Source organism: Rattus norvegicus, chromosome 4 (assembly GCF_021556685.1).
Source record: "Rattus norvegicus strain SHRSP/BbbUtx chromosome 4, alternate assembly SHRSP_T2T, whole genome shotgun sequence".
Taxonomy (NCBI): domain Eukaryota; kingdom Metazoa; phylum Chordata; class Mammalia; order Rodentia; family Muridae; genus Rattus; species Rattus norvegicus.
Window position 1 is genome coordinate 130378798 of NC_141537.1, and position 19338 is coordinate 130398135.

Genomic DNA, 19338 nt, shown 5'->3' on the forward strand with positions numbered 1-19338 from the left:
GTTTTCGATTTTGAGAATGTCAAATGCTTCAATACAGTTGGAGGAAAAAACTTCTGATTCTGAACTCTGCGATCCAGAAATGCAGAGCTATGAGGCTGTGCATCCTTCTAGAAGTCAGCACTGAGGGAGTGTCTGCCTTGTGAGGTGACTGTCTCAGTCAGTCAATAAATGAACAAGTGCTCTATACCATGAAGTATAAGCAAACTGATTTTCTCTGAAGAATTCTCCATAGATACTTTATATTGAGAAAACGTGTAAATACTGATGCTCATACAATCATTGAAACTAACACTGAACACAGTAGCCTCTGATAACACTCGCCACAATAGCCTCTGGAACGTGTTCTCTCTGTCAATTGAGTACAAGGAAGTTCTCCATTTGGATCACAGTCATGGTCTCTTGACCCAACCTAATGACCTTCAAAATTATATGCATCAGAATTTCCCAGAAGGCTGCTTAAAATACACCTCACACAGGAATTTGGAAATTATAGCCTGCATACTCAATTGTTCTACTGCATATATATATATATATATATGCAGTATATATGAATATATATGTATATATGTATATATATGTATATATATGTAATGTACATAGAGCATACATGTAATATATGTATACAGTTTTATTAGTACCCAGCTACACTCATTTATTTATGCATTTCTATGTCTTCTGCACTAAGTTTCTCTCTCTCTCTCTCTCTCTCTCTCTCACACACACACACACACACACACACACACACGAACAAATAGTTACAACAAAGGTCATGAGCCTGGAAAGTCAAAAATAATGTTTGCTTCTGTAGGAAATGTTTGTAGAAAATTTCTGGCTAATGAAAAGAGACCTGGGTAAAGAGAAGAGAAAGGTCCAGCCTCTCTCCTCTCCTCTGATCCTCCTGTATAGGTCCTTTATTGTCTTGAATTGGGGATCCTCTAAAAGCCCATAAGGGGTACATTTAATTATAAGGACAAATCATTTATATATGCCTGTCACTAAAGTCTGAAAATGAAAGGGAATTGAATTATACACTTCAGTACCCAATGTCTACTCTACAGAGAGAAAACTTATGTCCAAAAAAGAATCCCACAGTCAGCTTTCATGGCAACCCAATCCCTCCTGGAAACAGTGGCTAACCTTTCTCTTAGGTGGCAGAGGCTCCCTCCATCAGTGTGATGAATGGTTCACTGTCATGTCCTGTTAATTAGACACACATGTTCATTTGCATCTGAAGTACAATGAGTAGCACCATGTGTCTGTTACACAGAACCCAATAATCTGAATACAATTGTTCCCTAATGAGGTTGTCTGGAGTGGAATGAAGCAGTCAGCAGGGAGAGCTCCATATCACTCTGCTGGCTTTTTAGCTTTGTAACAAAGATTTAGCACAGGGGGCATCAATTATCTGTCTGTGGCATTCTGTGTCTGTGTGACAGCAAAGGTTGAAGAATCAGCTTCTCTTTGGTGTGCTGCATCATTTTCTGTGTCTAGAAGATGTGTTAAAAGGATGTGTATGGCACTAGGATAGTACAACATAGTTAAAAGGTGATTCGAAGCAAGGTAACCAGTGGATGTTTGTTTTAATTGCAGCATTTAATTTTCTCAGCTCCAACACTCATTATAGCACCGTTGTAAGATTAGTGGTAGCATTCTGTTTTCTGGTAAGAGACTCTGATATTTAGAATGTTAAAGGACTGGATGAAGTCCATTCTGCCAGGTGACTGACAACATGGGGTAATACCAGAAGGTGATGTTTCCCTCTGCCCACTGTCAAGTCCCTCTCCTATAATCTCTAGACACGTCACTAGTTCCAGTCTTTAAAAAAACATGCTTGCCTCTTTTTCTATAAACATTGCTTCCCACACTCTAATTTCTGTATGACATTTAATGAGCCAAAAGTTTCAGAAGTATAGACATGATGTAGGTAAGTATAGATGAAGACTGAAAAGTTTTAAAGCATTTGCAAGTTTCCATAGAGGAGTATAACTCCAGAATCATAGAGAAGCATTCCCAAGCCCATGAACTGAATAATGCCCATAATTTACTATTCAATAATCTCTATCACTAATCAACTCTAAGCATTTGTTAATGGTTGTGGTGCTGTGTGTTGTAGCTTCTGAAGCCATTTTCTGCCTTAAGGATGACAAGCACCGTAGATAATAATCGTGAGGATGAGAACAGACATGACTTGCCAGCTAGAACCCTACACACTTTAAGTATATTCACTTGGCCCATCCCATAACCATCTTTTATGCCAAAGGAGAGAGCAAAGGCCCTGGGGTTAAATTAAGTGCTTGACTCAAAGCCCCATGTCACGTTACTAAGAAGCACAACAGAATAAAGAACCAGGGGAGCCTCTGCTAAATGTGGAAGGGGTGGGACATTCTTCCATGGATAGCAGAGGGTACATAATAGACGTCTCCACCACTGTATGCATCTCCTGGAGAGGAAATCAAGTAAGGAGCAAGTCTCTAGACTTCTTCATCTGCTTTGTGCCTTAAAGCCCAAGCCAAGTGATATAAGGCTCCAAACCCTTTCTTAGGACCATGCTTCTTAAAGTTTCAAGAAATACACAGGCAACTAGGACAATAAATAATATTGAAATGCAGTTCTAGAAACATTTTACTTGTTTATTTGTGAGTCGGATCAGTGTGTGCTTCATGGAGTAACCAGCGAAATCTACTCTTGCGTCTCACAATAGTGGTAGGTTTTACATAACGAAGAACAGCGACAATATTTCAGTGAATCCAGCTTGTCTGTGGAATTCTATGAAAACCTCTGAGGTTTCTCCATGAGCCAGCCATAGCTACTGTGGAATCTGGTGTGCTAATGCTATCTAACACAGTTTGAATGGGGCTGTAAGTTAGAGTTAGAAGTCAATGAGAAGAAATGCACTATATTTTACTTTCAAAAGAACTAGATCATGCTAAACATGGCTTCCATGTTGCCAAAGGAAAGCTACATAGTAAGTTGAAAAGAGAAGTCTCCACAGCTTTGTACTTACATTGTCTAAATGAAACCGCCCAGAAAAATCTGTGAGCTCTTCTTCATCCTTAGAGAACTTGAAGAGGATTAGGTAAATAGTCACAGGTCAGTATGAGACAAGCTACCTGCTACTTCCTTTTGATCGAGATGTTTAAAGCACACTCTTGTTTCTCAGCTGCTCAGTGTGTGTCCACTCTAGAGTGACTTTCATGCTAGGAAACAAGAATAAAGAGATAGGCCTTTACTGGCAAGGAAGTCAAATTTACTGTGAGAAGCCAACAGCCCATCTCCATTATTAAAGAAAGAACAAAGATGGCGAGAGGGAGGAGTGGGTTCTTGTAGGGAATGATCCACAAAGCCACAAGATAGTAACGAAAGAAAGAGATATTGGTGGTCCATTTATGAGAATATTATAAAAACACTAAAGAAGTAAGCTGTGGACTTAGGCATATAGGAAATGGCACCCCATTTTTACTAGAAGACCAGGTGATAGAGAAGAAGCCGAAGTGATTGTTTTGTTTTGTTTTGACAATAGAAAGGAGATGGAGTGGACAGACTCTGAAAGGTCTTACCATTCATGTTTACAATATTCAACAATATTTCATAGGAGAGAGACACATTTTTAATACATTTAGATGTTTATCATTTATGTTTTATAATAGAATCAAAAGTTGAACTTGTGCAAAAAATCTTGCTTACATGTATGTTTGGCAACTATATTAACTCCTCTCATATGTAAATCATCAGAAAATATCTCCCCCTTCAATAAAACTAGTAACCGAACCGTCTTGGCAGAGGCTATCCACTGGCCATAACGAGGTAATGATGTCTGATTGAGCACATAGTTTTCTGGAGACCAGGCTTCCTCTATTTTCCATTTCTTTACCAACACAGAGCCCCATCGTTATAACCGTTTGTTATCAGAGTTATAGAACATTTTTGTATGGTACATAACAACTCTTAGTACTCCAAATTAGGCCAAAGGTGGGAAAATGAAATCCCAAAAGTTCCATGTGTTTTAGAAAAATAGAAGACACCATGTTTACTTTCTTACTGATGAGGACTCTAGCTACTCATGATTCTTTTGCATTGAGGCTAAGAGAGGCAGGAGGAGTCCCCTGCTTCCTAGTTTGTTCTTGGAGGCTGCTACCATGGGTATTAAGGAAGAAAAGGCAGATTTGTAGTAAGGAAGATGCTATCCTTTGGGAAAATGTGTGGAATAGGAAGTAAACTCAGGATAATTTTTATCCTGTTATCAATGTTAAATAGAATGTTGAGGATTTGAGTCCCAAACCTGCAGATGTGTCAGGGTTAAAGGTTTGTGATTAAATAAACAGCTTTAGGCAATTGGCAGGCAAGGTCTTGGGAATGAATCCCACCTCTCAGTGAGCCTGAAGTTTATGACGCCTTGTAGACAGATGTCTACACAAAAGCACACTAGGCCAAGAAAATGGAACTGGAAAAAAATAACAAGTAACAAAATAAGAATGAAGGGAATCCAGATGTTTAGGTAGTGTGAAAGACAAATGAATACATTTTTAAGAAGCAGTAAGTATGGTTAAGTGATAGAGAATGTAAGGCCCGCTCTTTGGAAACTTGAACTCTCTGTTTGGTATTAAGTACTTTCAGTGGAATTATAGGATATAGCTTGGATCCTAAGCCCTATATATTTTCACTCCATTAAAACAACAATCTGGGTGTGCCCGAAAAGTCTGGTCAGTCCTGTCTGAATCTGTCCCAACACCTAAGCTTAGTATCAGTTGCATATCCTGTGTGCCGGCCCAGTCTGGCCAGCTTGCCCTACCTTAGTCTGCTTGCACTACACCCAACTGCCAGTCCTTATATGAGGCATCCATCCTGTGCCCAGATCCAATTTGAAAAGTGTAACTCTTACTCCTCATCAAAGAAGCCTCTTTATATAACAGACAGGGACCATTCCAGGAAAGCCCAGTTGCTAAGAACAACTGACTATGGGGTACCCAGCCCCAGCAGATACATTTACAATCCGAGTCCAGAATCTATGGATAAGGCTCCGGTAACCTCAAGGAAGAAAGGACAGAAAGATTGTAAGAATGCAGAAGACCAATATGCCTGCTGTGAGATTGTGTCTTCTATATATGCCAGGTAAATTGCATTTAGGAAAGTACGATGATCCAGCTACCTTAACAAGACCAAACAACACCAGTGGGCATGCCAATGTGAATAGAAGAAATTTCGCAAAGCCCCACACTAGATGAAGAGTTACAAGTAATCATTGGCTACCAAGAAAAGGAGCATCATGCTTTTGTTTATCCAGTCTCATGTGATCAACCCTGAAGACATGCAGATATATACATATGAACAATAGCACATATATGAACTAAGTAAACTCAGTTCCAGGGGATCTAAGCACTGTAATGCATGCATTGTATTCATACACATACAGGATAAACACTCATACACATAAAATAAAAAAGAAGTATTTTAAAAAGTGCTTAGATACAATAGGTAGCCTAAGATTAGGAATAATATGTTTTATGATAAAAAGACAGGTTCAGTGGAATTTTTTTTCTTTTTTTCGGAGCTGGGGACCGAACCCAGGGCCTTGAGCTTGCTAGGCAAGCGCTCTATCACTGAGCTAAATCCCCAACCCCTAGGTTCAGTGGAATTTTACTACCAAGATTCTTCTAGACACACATGGTGTTTACAGAGAGGACATCTGAGTGATGGATGATCTGGTGGTTCCTTCCCAAAATGCACACAAGGACCCATGAACAGGATGAAGGGGCCAAAGATGGTGAAGGTCCGAAGATTCTTGAGAGATTTAAGGATATAGTCAGAAAACTTGTAACTTTAAGGAGTGTAGTAACCTCTCTTATCTACTGTTAATGAAGCACAACATCTATTCTAGTCCTTACTCAACCATAAAAGGCATTTTAAACTCGAAATTCTTATTTAGCCCCAAAACATATCTACTTAACACTAAGAAAGTATCTCACAGTTCATGTTGAGCATGAATGGCACCCATGAATACTGTGCCAGGACCAAAACTTGGGGTCAGTATGCTCTGGTCAAAGAGGACCTTTTTGTCTTGCATCAGGGAGACATTCCCAGGCATGTGTGAAATTGATAGTAAATCATTCGTGTTGTTTTCTGGATATTGGACATGCTCATTTAACATATTTAATGTGTTCCTGACATTTACAAAGTGTCTAGCAAGCTTCGGACAATCATTATTTGAAGCATTTTATTGAAAGTACCCCTGAGTAGTTCCTAAACACTGCATTCTGTTTCAATCGATGCTGGAGATCCCTGAAGAGGGAATTGTAAATGTTGAATACTGTAGCTGTCAATCATGAGCTCACATATTCCTTGTTTGAATGATGATATATTTTCATCTGAAACAGTACACATATCTAGCTGCTCGTTTCTTTTCCTCCGGCTGCTATGGCAGTACTCTATTTCACTAAGACTGGGAGAGAAATGGATTAATCTCTAGAGACAAGAACCTTTGCTGACCTTGAACACTAGCAGACTCAAGGCTTTTGAGTTCTTTGAAGAATGATGGGGTTTGAGTGGGTCAGATGTAGTGTCCCAAACACTCTGTCTTGACAAAGGACCCATTGCAGAGTCCTTTACCATTCTGCAATTTGTGCTGGGGATTGACAGGCCCTCCATTAGGATGGGAGACTGTGTGCAGTCTGAAAATGCAGCACGTTTCAGAAATGTCAGGAGGGATGCACATTAGAATGGCAACTCCTCTCGGCGCCACACAGTCGCTCTCTTTCTCCGCTCAACATGCAAACTGTAACTCAGTTCTTGGCAACTCTGGTGCATTCCATATCCACGGGAGAAGAATGAGCCTGAGCCAGCAGGTGAGTGGGGTGTGGAATGGCAACAGACATGGTAGGTGCAGAATGCAAATATGAGTCTCGTGGTCATTAATTCCATTTGATCAAGTAACTGTGAAGAATGTCAATTCTATCTAATGAGGATATGTGCAGCAAAGCCATTTGGCAATGGGCAACAGACTTTGTGTAAGCATCTGGCATAGGAATAATTTGACAAACAGCAATATGCCGGATTTGTGCTAGATAATTTTTAAGGAATTATTTGTCAGGCTTTATACTCATTCCTGGGATGTTGATCACTAACATCATGATTCACCTGACAGTTAACTCTAAGGGCGCTGTTGTGACTTAAGCATTACCATATCCCCAGACCTCCATGACATACTCTGTATTGAAAGAAACACTAGTGGCTGTCTGTAACCTCTTGCCTTGGCATCCTGGAACTTCACTTTTGGGAATTGCTAGATAAATAATGTCTTAAGCTGTAATGAGACTGTAATGAGAAATGAATTCTTCACACATCGCTTGAAAGGACATCCATTGGCCAGCATTCTCCACCAATAGGACTCCACTGTAAATGTAGGGTACAGTGGCAAAGAAACAGTAACTTCAAAACATGTGACGCTAGTCAGCTAGTGTGCTGACTAGTCAGCTGAAGAATTAAACAAGAATGGGGGCAGCTCTGTAAGACTATCCCACTCTCTCTGTAAGAAACAAAACCAATACATATCATCTCTGTCTTTAAACGTTACCTGTTCTACCCATACATGCACTTGTCTGTACTGTCACCTGGTTCTAAACATCTTGATCCCTCGACTCGCCCGCCCTCAGTTGTTCCGAGTGATCTTAATATCTTTCTTGCTGTCTTTGATCTCAAGGTCAGCTATTTCAAACATTCTTATTGCTGAGCCTTGATCTCTGAAGACAGCAGCTATGTCCGTTCACTACATTCCCTTGTTGAAGCCCAGCCATAGATTAATAGAGACACTGAAACCATTTTCTGAGCTTCTACAAGGATTTGGGGGTCTTGAGCATTTTGGGACTTATGAAAACTACTTCATCCATTCTTGCCTGTGCTCAGTGACAGTGCTTTGGTGGTGATGGTGCTAGTCCAAAGCAGCTGCTATTTCAGATGCTGCTTTGCTTCTTACCTCCCCATGACTACCCCTATGTACAGCTTCAGTAGAGCTCACAAGGAATTACTAAGATCTTATTATCCAGACGCTGAGAAAGCAGCATTGAGAATTCAAGAAGTCAAGGCCAACCTAGGCTATTTGGTGAGATTTCTGTATGAAAATGACAGAGAGTGATGGGGGAGGGAAGGGACAGACAGGCAGAGTCAGAAACAGACAGAGACATGGAAAGAGAAAGACAGAGAAAGAGGGAGGGAGGGAGAGAAACACACACATGTGCACAGGCACACACACTGCACTAGCTTACAAATAAATGAGACACAAATTATAGTTATTTTATTTGGCTTTGACAATTACTGGGGGGGGGGTTTAACCCCTAATCTACTCTTCCAACTGCTGACCTGGCTACCTTCCCAGTGGTGAACCTCAGATGCTTTCTGTTTCTTCTGGCCAGGTGCTCTTGACCATCTCCCCTCACTGTGGCTCTGCTCCTCTCCTCTCCACTCCTCTCCTCTCCTCTCTAGTTCTTCCTCCTTCTTCCTTGATCTCTCCTAACTCCTCTCCCTTCTCCACCCACAACTAGGTAACTCACCCCCTCCCCCACCCACAAACATACACACCTCTAATCCCTCTAGCAGTTGGCTATAGCCAGTTTTATTTTACTACTAGTTTTAAATCAAGGAACGTGGTTTGCAACAAAAGTTTGTAAAGGTGAGAACTCACTCAGAGGCCTAGACCTTTAGGTACAGAATTTAACATTACGGTGCATAGGGACAGACCACACCTCAACAAAGAGAGTTTACCTAAAAGCTATAGCCCTTGTGCTGACTCCAGATTCAGAAGGCAGAGATGAAAGCTGGGAATCTATAACTGTTTTCTTTGTATTCATTTATTTTTAATTGACAAAAGTTACCCATATTTATCATCTACAACATGCTGTTTAGAAATATGTATCTGTGGTAGAATGGTTAAATGAAGCTAATTAACCTCACAAATTTAATGATTTGGAGGAGGTGCAAAAGCAACTGATTAATGATTTTTAAGAATGCAATATATTCTTATTAACACAGTTGCCATATTGTAAAATAGATCTCTTCAACTTATTCTTTGAATCTCAGGATATTATGCATACTCTGATTACATTGCCACCTGGCCTATGGTAACCACCATTCTGCTTCCATATCTACATATTTATGACTGTTTTAGAATGCACATAAAAGTGAGACACAAAATCCTACTTTTTTGTTAACATTTTAGGTAGTTCTGATGGTGTTGTTCCAGGGACCATGCTTCTGAACGGTTTACCCTGTTCCCTGTGGATTGAGAGAGGCAGACAAAAAACATTTAACCATATGGTCTTGTTGTACTACTACAGGATATGTTATGAATTAGAATATGTACAATTGATAAGCCAAAACTATAGCTTGTTTTTCCAAAATCTACTTACTGGTCCAGTGTTGTGCAATCTCTAAAAGGACTTGGGAAAGTTAAATCATCTCCCAGAAGCAATTAGTTCAGGACTAGAGGATGTAGCTCAGTAGTATGGCACTTATCCAGCAAACATGTAATCATCATTTCTACCCCAGTATCAAAGTAAAAACCATAATAATTCTGCAGCAAACCCAGATTTTTAAATTGCAGCAATCTTATTGCTTATTATAAGTCTTTTAAAATTATTGACCTCATCTTGGTTTAATTTTGATAACTCAGCTCTACCTACAAGCTCATCCATTTCTTTTAGGTTTGCAAATTAAGAGAGATATGTTTTTAGTGTGTCTTTGAGATTTAATTTCTGAATTTCCTTGGTACCTCTGGCAATGTTTCCTCTTCAGCTATAATTACATTGCCGTGCACTCTCTCTCTCCTCCCCCCCCCCCGCCCTTCTGGCTAATTTGACTGAGGATTTGTCCATCTTGTCTTTCTTGAAGAACCAATTATTTGTTTCATTAATACTTTTGTGCTTTTTCTAGAGTTAGAATGCAGGATTCTGACTCTCAGAGGATCTGTAGACTGCAAAAGTAGGTTTATAGACCCTTATAAATAGATAGATAGATAGATAGATAGATAGATAGATAGATAGATAGATAGATACATACATACATACATACATACATACATACATACATAGATACATAGAGTGAGTGAGTGAGTGAGTGAGTGAGTGAGTGAGTGAGTGAGTGAGTGAGTGAGTGAGTCAAGACAACTGATAAAATGTTAGTCTCTGGATGCTTTCCACAATACCCCCCCCCCACAAAAACACCCTGCCATTTGAAAACCACTTTGAAAAGCTCAAGCGACGGTCTTATATGAGTGGAATAGAGATGTTTTCACTTCCTTTCTCTCTTGTATAACCTATTCCTAAAGAATAAGGGCAGCCTAACCATTACTTTATTTTTACATAGTAACATCTTTGAAAATTCCCTGAAAACAGATTTGTTTTCTGGAAGTTTGTGGAGCAACTTCTGGAAGATCAGCTCTTGCAAAGAGAAGGAGCCAGTGATGGTGGGAGAGAAGGGGTAGAGATGGGTGTCCTGCTGAGAAACAGTCACAACCGTGGATAAAGTGGGGACAGCCCTTCTCATAAGCAGTAGGTCAGGACATTCTTCTACCATTTTTGATGGTCATGAGACACAAGTTTTCCCCTAAGCATGGGTATGACTTGACAAAATGAAACTTAGGCTCAGGATCCTTCCCAGTGATCCAGGGCAGGAGCTAGGAATGTAAAGATGTTTCCTAAGGGAAAGCAAGACCATTGCACACACTGCAGGGACAAAGTCTTAGCCTGTGAGCTAGAAAACAACTTTCTTTGAGAAGAAAAGAAGCAGACAGGTTAAGAAAATAAAATTATGTAAAAAAGCATTGGAAATTCTGATTCTGCTTTGATTTTAAGTTCAAAATCTAAGTCTTAGAGAGAAGGAAATAAATTTATGCAAGGACTAAGTCCAAAAGCAAGGAATTTAGATCTTTTGATCTTTTAATGGACAGGGAGAAGTAAGCAATGGCTTCAAACTTGAATCCTTCATTTTTACAAAATACACGTTCTGAGAATTGAGTAAATGTAACTAATCCTGGTTCAAGCACAGAATCAAATGGGACTAGTACTAGTTTTACGGGAGCTGAAGAAATGTATTTGCAGTTGATAGAAAGCATTAGCTCATCTTTGAAATGAGTAATAAGATCGATACGAATAAATCTCATTTCTGTTTTTCCCTAATTCCCCGTTTGCCCATAGAAAACTCTCATTTGAAGATGTTCATGAAATGACATCGTCCCCAGTGAAACAAAGCAATACATAAGAGTCTTTGTGCGGCAGTCACAGATACCTGCAGTTCTGGAAAAACTTAACACAGTCAAGTTCAGGGGTAATGAGTGCAGCAACTTAATTAAGTTTTTCAGTTTGCTTTCCTTTGTCCAGACTGACAGACTAATTGACACCTGCCTTGTTACACAAGCAGGTCAGAAGGGACTCTTTGAGAAATACATCAATTGTCACCTTCTCTGAAAGAGTGGCTTTTTTGTCCACCCCTCACCCAATGAGCATAAGGAATGATCCTAAAAATGGTTTTTTGTTCTTGTTTTGTTTGGTCTCTTCTCTCTATAACAAATGTATCCAGCTGAGAATCCATTTGTGACATTTAGGAGTATATATAAGGGATAAAGTTTATGCTGCCAAATCTCAATATGACAGCTTGTGAAGGGATGTTCTAAGCATCCCCTCCCTTCCCCAAGGTCTGCCGACCCAACTCTTCCATTCCATCATGGGAGGTGTCTCCAAGGATAGCACTTTTTATCTTTCTTCTCAGCATGCAGTCCTTGGGTTGAGCTCCTTGATGAGTAAAGGGACATTTTAAAATACCATCACTCATGTCCAAGGAAAAGACAGACTTTTGGCATAACAAAGAGAAAAGTAGTTGTCCGGGGTACATGATAAGCACCTTACTAGAAGTGGTTGAGTTGTATTCTTGGGTATTACATTTGTAAGAATCTGTATCTATCTGTAACATTTGCCTCTTTCTTTCTATATTCAAAACTCCAAAGCTCTCTTTGCTCCTTCCCTGAGTAGAACTAAAAGCAAAATGAATGTTTACCCAGATGTCTTTGATATGAGAAGGCAGGTTCAGAAGTAGCTTCTTGACATGGGTCACTGTCCCCAATCAAACTCCTACCAGGGACTCTGATTGTATACATGGGCTGGTGCCCAATAAAGCACATTCCCAGAATTTGACCAGAAACTGTCCCTTGCTTGTCTGGGGCCCATACCTGCAGAAACACTGTACTAGAAAAAATTTTAAAATATTGATAATAATATCATTTCAACAAATTAAAGAATATTTTAATTAGAAACACATCTCAAATGAAATAGCTCTCTATAGCCTATATAAATAAAAACGAACACCTCCTAGAGTCCAGCACAGGGACAGCCACAAGTACAAATAGCCTAGCTCCAATCCTCTGAAATGATGCCACATTGATATTCTATAAGGTCCATAGAATGATCTATGGTAGCTGTTTTTCTCCTTTGAATGGGTGCATTTATTAAGCACACAGCAAGCAAAAGTGAAAGAAGAGACAACAACTGGCGGACAGAAGCAGCAAAGAGAACACAGAGCATCAACCAATGAGGAGTCTGTGCTCAGCAGCAGAGGTGACTGGAGTAGCCAGGCTGATAGAGCAAGCAAAGGTACTACCATCAAGCTGGAGATTCACAAACATCAGGGAAATCAACCGGAGAGGTTGGGGCTGTCAGCCGGAGTTTCCTACTAAGAAGTCCCGGTTGCTTTCTCTACAGATGAGCGCGCCATTACCTGATCCTCTCTCAGGTCAGTTTATACTGTAGAATAAGCAAGAGCAGTCTGTCTTGGAACTAGCATGCTTTCTAGCTGTTCTCAGTGACACAATGCTTTTAATCCTAAGCCATTCCACCATTTTCCTTTCAGACATGGGATTGGGAGACCAGTCCAGGTTGGAAAGACCTTTGGAATGTACATGCTTGGGACTGACGTGCAGGGTTCCTCGCTTTCAGAGCCTGCTTTATCATCTTACACACATCATATTTACCAACATAATGCAGATGACTGTATATATGCAAATCCCATATAATGGTTTCTGGCTTTTCCCATCATCCACTCTGCCCTTGAATGTGCTAAATCACCCAGCTTAGTGGGAATGACTATACAAAGAGCAATTGAAGCTTTGATTGCTGTAGCCCTTCCATAACTACAACCGCCAGGGGTTTTGTGGACACTAGAGTGGTAAACAGAGCACAAGCTTCCAACAACATATCCTCCTAATGTCAGTAGGAATGAAAATGAATTTCAGTTACAGTGATCTGCTCTTAAGATGGAGACAAAAAGCCTTTCTTCCCCTGGCGTGGTTCCTCCTACTATGCTACCCTACAACTCAGCGTCCTTATGTCACTATCTATCTTCACTTTCCTCTGGTTCTCTTTCATGCTCAGCTTTCTGGGTTGCTTTTGGCTGTTCTTTTTTACTTAAGTTTGCACATGAATGAATCTACACAATACATGTGGACATAATCAGAATGAGGCTGGTAGAGGCTGAGAGGATGAAATCCAGGTGAAAAAAAAAAAAGCTTGGGAAAACAAAAGCACTTGAGAAGATCCAAACATAGAGAGCAATCCTGATAATGTGTTGTGTATAGACAGTCAAAAGCCAGTGGGGCAGCATCCGCTATTAGCCGTTCATACACAGCATATTATCACCTTTGAGGAAAATCAATTGCTCCTATAACAATTAATTATCAGGGCATTGGAAAGAATGTGAAAGCCGGGAACATTTTCTGTGTAGTAACAGTAAATGGTAAATCATTGATAAGACAGAATATATTTTTACTATTATAAGTTACATTTCTGGAGACATTATAAAAATTATGAACAACATGTAAAAATAAGAGAGAACAAAACTTTACATTTTTCTGTAACTTTAAATAATTACAAGTATATATATATGCATTTAATTTAAAGAAAATAAAAGTTAAGATTAACCAGCATATAACCTATCCTAGGTAGATTTTACAGGAAGAATTGTTTTTGTTACTTATATCTAATTATCATGAGTATTATCTGATGTCTTAAATGAGAAAGCCCATTGGCATGGAGGAAACTGAGAAAGCCTTTGGGACATTCTAATCCACTCATGTTGTATGTTAAATTATTCTTTCCAGAATTAAATCATAACACATGTAGGTTCTCAGTCATTGTCAGGCAAAATGAATGCCCAGAGCACATAAATATTTTTAGCACTCTTTGGGAGGAAAAAAAATGTACTTTTTTTCTGATGAATGTGGTTTATAGAGCACTTAGTGAATCCCCAAAACTGACAGGTACTTAAGTAAATACAATTCCAAATCTCCTTTTTCCTACCTAAAAGATCTCTTTTATAAAATGGAGTGAATACTTGTGGGCCACTGAAGTCACTCTTTGTCTGTTTTTGGAATACCTGCTCCTTAGTTGCATGATATTGTTATAAACTTAGCTGAAAGGGCATCATAGAATTTTCTAGCACATGGGGTGCATAGATTTCTATCCAGGGTGACGCATTGATCAAGACTGCCAGTAAATTAACAGCAGCAGAACACTATTAAATTTTAAACTTAATTGCCTTCTCCTCTTAATTTCTATGGATACAATCAATAGACGCCAGAGAAAAGTTAAGGGAGTTATTTAGCGAGCATCTGCTTCCTGGAGCATAATGTAAAAACCACTGTTTCACTTCAGGCTTGATCGCATCAACTCGCAGTGTAATACAGTCACTTAGAAGGCTTCTATCCAAAGGTTTCCCTTTACACAGTTTTGATTAGCCCTATTTGTAGACACACAAATGGGAGTTTTATTTTTAAATTAGTTCAGCTTTCTCTCTAGACCTGTCCCTTAACCTTTTCCCAACTGTTGGATTGGATTGCTCTTCTCAATCTTTGTTGCCTCTTAACTCGTTTCACATTTCCATGTTGAACACTGATTTGAATCAGTGTCTTGTATCACAGGCTTTCACAAAAAAATAGAGATCAGTATTCAACATTGAATATACCCAGATACATAGTAAACTCTGCCCACTGATAGTGGGTGTCACACTGAGTGAGGACATACACCTCTTACTTTTCCTTTGCCCTAATTGAGTCACAAGAATCCATTTACCTGAAAACGGTGACTATTACCAGGAAACTGTGCATCTAGCTAAAATCTGGGCAATCAGTTACCACAAAAGAAAACTGGTACACTGGAGAGGGAGGAGGGAAGGCAAGACCACCAACAAGTATATTAAAGCCTGGGACCTGCCAGTCTTTAATAATCTGTGGACTGATTGTGTTGTATAGCTTACCTGGTCATAGCAACGGTCTTTGAACATGTCAGGCCTCAAACTTGAGCAAGCTACAAAAGAATCCAGGTATTTCTAGCCATGTTTTATGGTTTCTTATTTCCTAAAATTCTGGAGGTTGGACAAAGTATGGGTGAAGTAACATGTTTTAGGGTTTAATAGAACATATTGGCTAAAATAAGAACATATAACAGGTGGTTCTCCTGTGACCAAGAAGGTGGTGATGGTTCAGAACAATGGCCTACCACTTCGTGGCTTGAATTCATGCGAAGTAAGTATAGAAAAGGAGGAAGAACTCTAACAAAACATCTATGGAATCCTTTGTTTAAAGCGACTGAAATCTGAAGAATGTTCATATAGCCTATAATTGTATATATAATGTATGATATATATGTTCATATATATACACAATTTTATATTGTATACATACAATCTATACAATTACATATTGTATACATGTATAATATGTGTATATATGTGTGTGTGTGTGTGTGTGTGTGTGTGTGTGTGTGTGTGTGTGTATGTGTATAATTTCAACATTACCACCGACTTTGGAGGTATTGAGATACACTAGATGATTGATGACCTGTTAAAAACCACATATTTGAAACCTTAAGTCTTAGCCAAACATTGCTTAAAATATTCCACTTGGTTCCATCTCCAAGGATTATGGTTAGATAGATTTTTTTAGGGTTATCAAGCTAGCTGAATTAATATTTTTGTCAAATTTAGACAATGCAGAAACAATTTGTCAGACCTAGTTAGAATCAACTTTGGGGAGCAGAAGTAATGGATGGTCAGTCAGATTGTTTATCAGTTAATATCCCAAAGCTAGAAGCCATTGTCTCTCTCTCTCTCTCTCCCTCCCTCCCTCCCTCCCTCCCTCCCTCCCCCTCCCTCCCTCTCCCTCCCTCCCTCCCTCCCTCCCCCTCCCTCCCTCTCCCTCCCTCCCTCCCTCCCTCCTTCCCTCTCTCTCTCTCTCTCTCTCTCTCTCTCTGTGTGTGTGTGTGTCTATGTGTGTATGTGTATGTATGGGTGTGTGTAGTATTGGTTACATGTGTCTGCATGCATATGGTATTTGTACGGTGTGTTTATGTGTGTGCTGTCTGTGTATGTGTGTGGTGATGTTGATAATAATAGTGTGTATACGTACACACCAGTGTATATAGATGCATGGAGTATATATGTGCATGGTGTGTGTGTGTATGTGTGTGTGTGTGTGTTGCATGTGTGTGCATTGTATATGTTGAGTGGTGTGTGTGGTGTTATATGGTATATGTGTGTGTGGAGTGATGTGCATGTTTATGATGTTTATGGTGCATGTGTGCGGTTCCTGGATGTACTACAGCTTGAAACCCTGGAAACACTGAAGGGACGGTAGGTACTTCTCCTGTTCCTGGATACCAGGCCCTTGTCACTAGCCGCAGCCCACCCAACCCCCATAGATTTGTGGCCATCAGTCACGTAAGGGCAATGCCCCCAAGCCCCTCCACATGTAGAGGACATGGCTACAGATCACATAGGCTCAAGACAGATCTCCATTTTAATGAAGTACCTAAAGGCCTGGAGGCTTAGCCAATAAGCTTTCCTTCCCAGACACTCCTCCCTGCAAAAGGTATTTAACAGCAGGCCCACCCTGAGATGACCTTCTGCCCTGACAATAAATGCCTTAAAACCATGGACTCTCTCTTTTCATTGGGATCCACCTTGGGGAGCCATGGGGAAGGCCTTTGCCTACAGAGCCACTGTCTAATCTGTAAAAGGCCTCTCTGTGCTCTGAACTGGCTGTCACCAAGCCAAGTTCAAGCCAGCTTGTCATGTCAAGCCAAGGACTCTCACCCCTTGGGGCCAGCTGGAGCTTCCCTCCTTCATCCACCCCGCATCCCCGGCCCTGGGCTAGATCCAGCCCACGGCCCCCACTCCATTCTCAGCTCTTCCTCATTTCCCAGAGGTGCCTCAGAACTAGATGGCCCCAGCCTCCTTGCAGGCATGGGGACCCAAGCCAGCTTAGGCTCTTCTGCTGATCTCAGACTGTGCTCCCTCCCCAAAGGTGTCCTGGGGTTTCCCCATGGCCTAACACTCACCTGTCTAACAGCATGGGGTAAACACGGTCACTTCCTGTGACCTGCCTCCCAGAGCATCCATGCCCTGTGGTGCTACAGACGAAAGACACACATCCCTACACTTGTGCATATGGTACATGTGTATGTGTTTTGGTAAAGACTGACAGCCCCTGTGCTTGTTTAATATCTTGGACAGGCTTATACTACAGTGTGTCTGGCCTGGACCTGGCTGCATAGTCTGCACTGGCCTCAAACTCACATCAGTCCTTCTGCTCTAGCCTCTTGCATTCTGGGGTTACCACGTGACCCACTACTCCTAGCTAAACCTGTGAAACACTTCACAGATTTGGCTGTCACCCTTATGCAGAGGCCATGCTAATCTCTGTATCATTCCAACTTTAATAACTGCACTGCCAAAACTAGCTCTGTCTTTTGAAAAGCAAAGATAACACAGGCTCCTTGCTGTGCTTATGTTCAAGATAGGATTGTGCAGTCATGCTTAAATTTTCCTCCAACGCTGCAAGCCACTTCCAGTTTTTGAGGTCTCGAACAAGCTGAAATGAAGTGTTGTGTTTTGTATGAGTCCCCCAAAATAATCTGTCTCCCCAAATCCATGTGTTGGCAAGTTGATTCTCAGTACAAGGTACTTGGAAGGTAGAACCTAGTAAGTTTAGGTCATGTGTCCCCCCCCACCCCCGCACACATTAATGCCACTGTAACGGTTTGGTTCCCTTTCTTGTTTTTCTGGGCTAGAGATCCTGGTATCTGAACCTCCCACAGGACATCTCAGGAAGACCCTTGTGAGGTATCAGCTGGGCTCTGGAGCTCTAAGAGAGTAAACGTCAGATCCTTACAGTTGTTTCCTCTGCACTATTTCTTACAGCAACGCTAACACATTCACAGACAAACGCATAAAATTTAAGATTTCACTTCAGATTAATAATCATTTCGGAGCTTTTAATTCCGACTGAGAGGATCACAGATAAATGTGCTGTTTACGCCATGATAATACAAAATAAAATAGTGATCCAAGGCCTGTAAACTAGGGGGGAGGTGACAGAACAACGGCATATTGGCTTAAAGATATATTGTGACTCGCATTGTGACCCTGAGACTCTGTGCTACACATTTGACTTAGAGATGTCAAACTGCTGAATAGACAGTGTTTGTCTAGGAGAGAGAGGAGCTAAGTCCCTCCTCAGCTCCTTGGTGAGAGGGTTGGGCTTCCCCAGTTCTGCCCCTCACAACTAAGCTGAGTATCCCTATGCCTGGGTTCTCTTGGGACAGGAAAGGGCAAAGGAAATGCATATCAGTCATGTGACTGCTTTTTATCCGTTTCTATCAAGGCTTTCCCATTAGGGCACTGAGACAATTGGATAAAGTGAAGTTTTGAGATTATCCATGGCTTTCAATTATAGTATGTTTTGCTCTTTCAGACCCCTATTAACAGCCAGAGCTGGTTCGGCAACGCTGTTGAGATTTATAAGGCTTCCTCCCTGGTTAAATGCATTGAACCTGGGGCCCTCATGATCAGCACTTTTCCATTATCTTTAAAAATCCTTTTGTTCCAAGAAAGACAGATGTTTGCTACCCGCATGACTTTAAAAACTGCCAATTCACCAATAGCGACATCGTTTGGAATGAATCCCACAGGTGTCAAGTGAATCTTTGTCGATGTGCTTAGTTCATTTCAAAGTCACAGGAGGGGGAAAAACATGTTTAAAAAAAGCACAATTTATGCATCATTTATTACTCACAGTCAAGAATGGCTCTCTCATTTTCTTTTTTGAAAAGTCAGACAGATAGCCAGTAAGACACTGTTAGAATGACTGTCCCCAGGAACAGGAGCGGGGACTGCTCCACTCTGCTCCTGGCCAGGCCACTGGCTTCGGTATTAGATCACTTGGATTTAAATTCTGGTTCTGAAATATTTTAAGTTCAGTTTTTGGAATTAATGACTTAAGCTGTCTAAGGAGGTTTAGTCTTTTGGAAA

General features: G+C 40.6%; 1 protein-coding gene and 1 non-coding gene across 5 annotated transcripts in view; one reads left to right on the forward strand and one right to left on the reverse strand.

The window, feature by feature from the left end:
- The window catches only part of Tafa1 (TAFA chemokine like family member 1), a 507607-nt gene that overhangs the window by 412004 nt on the left and 76265 nt on the right, over positions 1-19338 (forward strand).
- On the reverse strand, positions 17668-17771 carry Rnu6-131 (RNA, U6 small nuclear 131). The gene has a single exon (XR_015687287.1). It is a non-coding gene; the product is annotated as a U6 spliceosomal RNA (small nuclear RNA).